This window comes from Phocoena sinus, chromosome 3, assembly GCF_008692025.1.
Source record: "Phocoena sinus isolate mPhoSin1 chromosome 3, mPhoSin1.pri, whole genome shotgun sequence".
In the NCBI taxonomy this organism is placed as follows: domain Eukaryota; kingdom Metazoa; phylum Chordata; class Mammalia; order Artiodactyla; family Phocoenidae; genus Phocoena; species Phocoena sinus.
Genome location: NC_045765.1, coordinates 51,986,423 through 51,991,897, shown reverse-complemented (window position 1 = coordinate 51,991,897; position 5,475 = coordinate 51,986,423). Strand labels below are relative to the sequence as shown.

Sequence of the window (5,475 nt, the reverse complement as noted above, 5' to 3'; positions counted from 1 at the left end):
TACTATGGTTTTCCAGTCATTCATAATTTTTCTTTTTGATGTTCAACCATTCACCATCCACTCCCCTTCTTAGGAAAGTCATATCTCGAACTTAAATCACACTCACTGAAATGAAAAGCCAACTGCAATTACAGCCACCTCCCGCTTCTCTTTCTCTTTAACTATCTGTTCCTAAACAGCAATAGAAAAAAGCACAATGTTTCTCAGGTATCTATGGCACAAAATCAAAATTCTACCAAATAGTAATGAAGACTTTGGCCTTTTCCTAAGTTATTTCCTTTGAAATACATTTTTCTATTATAGGTTGCAAACAGCTTTCCCTTTTAATTTTTTTTTTTTAAAAAGTAGGAAGGAACTGCTAGCTCATTTGTTTTTTTGGTGTTTACACATCATAGGTTAAATTCTGTTATGACAATGTGTTACAATTTAATAAAATCACATGGGGTAAGATTTTCTGGTCTGGCAAAAGGCCCACTTTGGGCTATAATAGTATTTATGTTGGAAGTTGTTGGAAGTCAACTCAAACCAATAGCAAGTTTCCAGTGAAACAAAATGTGAGAGAAGGTATATTAGACTGGAAGTCAGGAGACTGGGCTGGAATCTGATTCTCATTCGGTTATGAACATGCTGTGTGAGCTTGGGGGAATTTACTCAACTTTACTGGGCTTCAGTTTTTCTTCCTGCAAAAGGAGAGCTTTAGATTTAAAGGAACTTTGTATTCCCTTTCATCCCTAGGATTTATGATTCTTTGTATAATTGAAATGAATTTAGCCTGAAGTTTTATATTTTGATTTCTTTTTCCTCCCTGCCTCCCCTGCTTCCTTCTTTTCCCTCCCATCTATCCATCCATTTACCCATCCATCCATCCGTCCTCCACCTTTACTTATATTTTGATTCTCTTCTTTCTTTCCTTCTATTCTTTCTCCCTTTTTTACCTTTCCATTTTCTTTCAATAACTTTCTTTTCCACTTCTTTCTTTGTCTTTTTCTTTTCCTATTTCTTTTATTTTGTCCTTTCCTTTTCTCTTTGTTTATTTTCCCTCTCCCTCCTTTCCAGCTTTCTTTCATCCTTCTCTTTCTTAAATTCTTTCTCTCAGCAGCAAATCACTCAACATTTCAACAAATCCATAAATTAGCGGTAGCTTTATGGGCTGGTGCTAACACCTATTCTGATCAACCAGGCATTGCAAACTGATGTGAGTGCTGATAGGGTGGCTCAGGCCTTGCATGGAAAGTAGCCAAATCAGCACACGGCTATTGTTTAATGATGCCAGAGACTAACAGGAAGTCTTCTGCAAATTGCCTCACAAATTATACAGTGGTTCCCTGCCTTCTTGTTATTGGCACGAAATAGATTTGTGAAACTAGGCTTAACATCCAAATTCTTTCTCTGTTATAAGAAGTATCAAAGCTACCTTTTTAAACATAACAGTGAAAAAATAAATTTTTACAGAAAATGCCATAAACAAAGAAAGTATAAATGACAAACTTGGGAAATACAGTATAATGACAGTCAAAAGGTCTAATTTCTGTAATATATAAAATGTTCTTGCAAATTATTTATATATACACACATATGTTTCAATAGAAAGTGGCAAATTTTATGGATAATTCACACAGAAGGAAATAAAAATGGCCAACAGACATAGGACGCTCAACCTCAAGAGTTAAAGAAATTCAGTTTGAAAGGTCATTTTCTCGAAAGAAAATTTATTATTTTTAACAAAGTGTAATGCTTTAAATTAGCCTGAAGAATAATATTAGTATACATTTTATCAACTTTTTTTTTAAAGGAATATAAAACTATTTACTGACCACTGTTCACCAGTATTTACAATAGAGTAAACAATATATAGTTGAATAATATTCTGATTACTACAAAGTTATTGTTTTTCCTGGCTTCTGCTGCACCAGTAACCCAAAATACTGAGAAGATTGAGCCTACATGTAAGGAATGGGTTGGGGTAAAGTTTGAAAAAACATGAAGGTCAAGTTTAGATTAGAAAAGTTTGTTCACTCATTTATTCCTGCAGATCCTAAATTGCCAACATCTCTAACCATCTGATTAGGTTTCCATTAACAAGGCTGAGACAGTCCATGTATCACAGTCTTTCAGTAAACACAGCACGGGGATTTCAACTTCTTATAAAAGAATGGTTTGCCAAAATGAAGCTTTAAATGTCCATTTAACTAAGTCTTGCTTGGCTAATTAAAACATACCAGAATTTTTCTAGTTTTTTCATTTGGGTTGACAGAGATAAAATTTTCCTTTCAGGGGTTTTACATATAAAACTGCCTTTATATGATGGTAGATACGGCTGCAGATTCTGGTAAGGCTGCTTTAAAAAAATATCCAATTTAAATTGTTTACATTAATTTGCCTAATTAATTACAAAATTATTTAATTTGAAAGGTTAAGACTTAAATTTTCAATTTAAGTTGAAGTGATTTCTTATATTGCTCAAAATGACAGAATCCCAGAAACATGGGCTTATCCATGGTTGTGAAAGGCTAGTTTTGTTTTGGTAAATGTATTTAAACAATAACCAAAAAAACCCCAAACCATTTACATATGTGTTTTATGTATACACATACAAAAAACCCAGAATGGTCCTCGGGCATATATGAGTTAAATGCAAATTCTAAATTCTGATTAAGTAATGACTACGGAGATTTCCCCCAACATTTAGAAAAGCTGTTCTCTAATGCAGAGGAAATAATATACCGTGGTATCAAATGTTCTTTTCTGCTAAAGGAAGCAACTACAGAAAGCTTTTATTTGTTCAAAGTAACCAGTGCTACAGATGCAAAAAAAACAAAAACAAACCCCCCCCAAAACCCCATAACTTCCCCAATACTACTTCAAAACAAACATATCAAACTTGATTTTCATTAGAATGTAGTTATTTCTTCACACTAATAAATCAAAACAAAAATAAATATATATAAAAAGCAATGCAAACAATTATTGAGCTTCATCTTCTGGACAAGAATGCTAAGTTAGTCTCTCTTCATAAAAAGCAATTACAATTTGAGGACACTTCATATTTGCCTCTTTTGCCAGCACCAAGTCCGCCTCATCTGAAACTTTCCATTTCCTGAGAAACATGAATTCTCCACTGCTGTCTGTGGCACCAGTTATAGCTCTGGGTCGAGACCTCTGGCCAAACCTCTTGGTTTGTCAGCAGCATCTCTTTTCTTCTTTGATTTGCTAGGTTCATCAGATTCACTGTCGGATAAAGATTTTCTTTTTGTTCCATCTTTTTCTTTACCAGCTTTTTGAGAATTAAGAAATGCTTCAATTAACTCTGGACAATCTAAATTTTCTTCGGGTTCCCAGGTATCGTCTGCATCTGTAAATCCCTTCCACTTCAGGAAATACTCCACCTTCCCATTCACTACATGATGGTCCGGTACTTTTTCTACCACAAATTCTTCAGGTTCTGCCTCTTCGACTTTTTTACTCTTTCCATTCTGTTTTTTTCCCATTTTTTGCAATGTAGTTTTATTGGAGGCCATTTTTTATTGCAGACTTGAAGAGCTATTATTCACCGCCTCCGAGCAGCTCTGGGTCCTGGGTCTGCTGTGTCTCCGGCCCTGCACGCCTCAAGCTCCAGCCACATCTGAGGGGGAGGGGGCTGGGGAGCTATTTTTCCTTAACTTTTTAAATCTTGCTTTCTTTTTTATACATTTATTTATTTATATTTTTGGTCGCGTTGGGTCTTCGTTGCTGCACACAGGCTTTCTTTAGTTGCGGCGAGTGGGGACTACTCTTCATTGCGGTGTGCGCGCTTCTCACTGTGGTGGCTTCTTGTTGCGGAGAACGGGCTCTAGGTGTGTGGGCTTCAGTAGTTGTGGCACACGGACTTCAGTAGTTGTGGCTCACGGGCTCAGTAGTTGTGGCTCACGGGCTTAGTTGCTCCGCGGCATGTGGGATCTTCCCGGACCAGGGCTCGAACCCGTGTCCCCTGCATTGGCAGGCGGATTCTTAACCACTGCGCTACCAGGGAAGTCCCTAGCCATGCACATCTTTAAATGTGATTCTTAAAAAGTATTGTCTCTCAGGGGGCTTCCCTGGTGGCGCAGTGGTTGAGAGTCTGCCTGCCGATGCAGGGGACATGGGTTCATGCCCCGGTCCGGGAAGATCCCACATGCCGTGGAGCAGCTAGGCCCGTGAGCCATAGCCGCTGAGCCTGCGTGTCCAGAGCCTGTGCTCCACAACGGGAGAGGCCACAACAGTGAGAGGTCCGTGTACCGCAAAAAAAAAAAAAAAAAAAAAAATTGTCTCTCAATAAACAATTTTGCCAAATTGTCTCCCCTTCCTGTTCTTTTAAAAATGTAGGTTATAAAGAAATGGGGGATGTTTTTCTAAGTAATGTTTTACTTAAGCCCAATTCTTCAGACTGGGCTGCCAATTATTCTTCCCCATTTCCCATCCCTACTGAAATACTCAGAATATTAGGTATCACTGCCATTTTTCAAATGTATGTTTTAAAACTTAATGAAACAGGAAGGAGTTGGGTCACCTTTGAGATTCCCTTCATGTTTATCTCTTGCTTAGTCAGTACAACGGCAAGGTTAGGTCACAGGATTTGGAGTCAAACCGAACCTGAGTTTAATCTTTGCTCTGGTATTTAGTTACCTATATCTGATATCTAAGTTTCTTATTCTCTTGAACCTCAACTTTCTCATCTGTAGAATAGGACTAATACTGGCATGTGTTTCACTATTCTAAGTGATACAAGGCATGTGGAGCACTTAGAGTAAACAGAGTAACAGAGGACCAGATAAATACACTGCTGAGACAATGATGGTGATAATGATGAAAGCTTAAGATGACGGGGGTGGGGATGATGGTGGTAAAGATGAAAGCTTAAGAATGTAAGAGAACTGATCAGAACTATGAGGGGAACTCCAGGTCGTATCTACTTAATTTAGAAGGAACAGATGGAATGTCACCTAAATGCTAAGAAAAGAACTTTGCAACTTATTCAAGGTTTGAATCTAAGTCCCTTGAAATCTCACTGAGACAGTATAATACAGAATATCTCATTCTGGTAAAGAGCCAGGCTTTAAACTCTTTCATCAATTTAAATACAGTAGAATGAGGGAAACAGATGAGAAAAGAGAATGAGAGTAGTCAGAACAGTAGGGGAGGCAAACACACATTCAGATCTATGTATAATTTTGACACAATATGGGTCAACATCTAATAATATTTCAAAGATGATGCAGGTAACCTTGACAACTCAGCTGATGCAGGCACTGAAAGAATAAGAGATTCACAGGGAGACCCAGGAGAAAATCTGGGCCATTTTCTTGGTTGACTGATGGCTCATAGCTTTTACTCTGTAGAAAATTTGTTATAACTCGTAAAGCAGTCTTTTTTTTTACTTAATCAACAAACATCTATTAAATGTTTGTAACATGCCAAGACACTGTGCTAGGTCTTGGGGATATAGAGACATTCCCTTGC

At 37.5% G+C, this 5,475-nt stretch overlaps 1 pseudogene; it reads right to left on the bottom strand.

Moving 5' to 3' along the window:
* Positions 1 to 2,964: 2,964 nt before the first annotated feature.
* Positions 2,965 to 3,577, bottom strand: LOC116751804 (annotated as a pseudogene).
* Between the last annotated feature and the right edge of the window lie 1,898 nt (positions 3,578 to 5,475).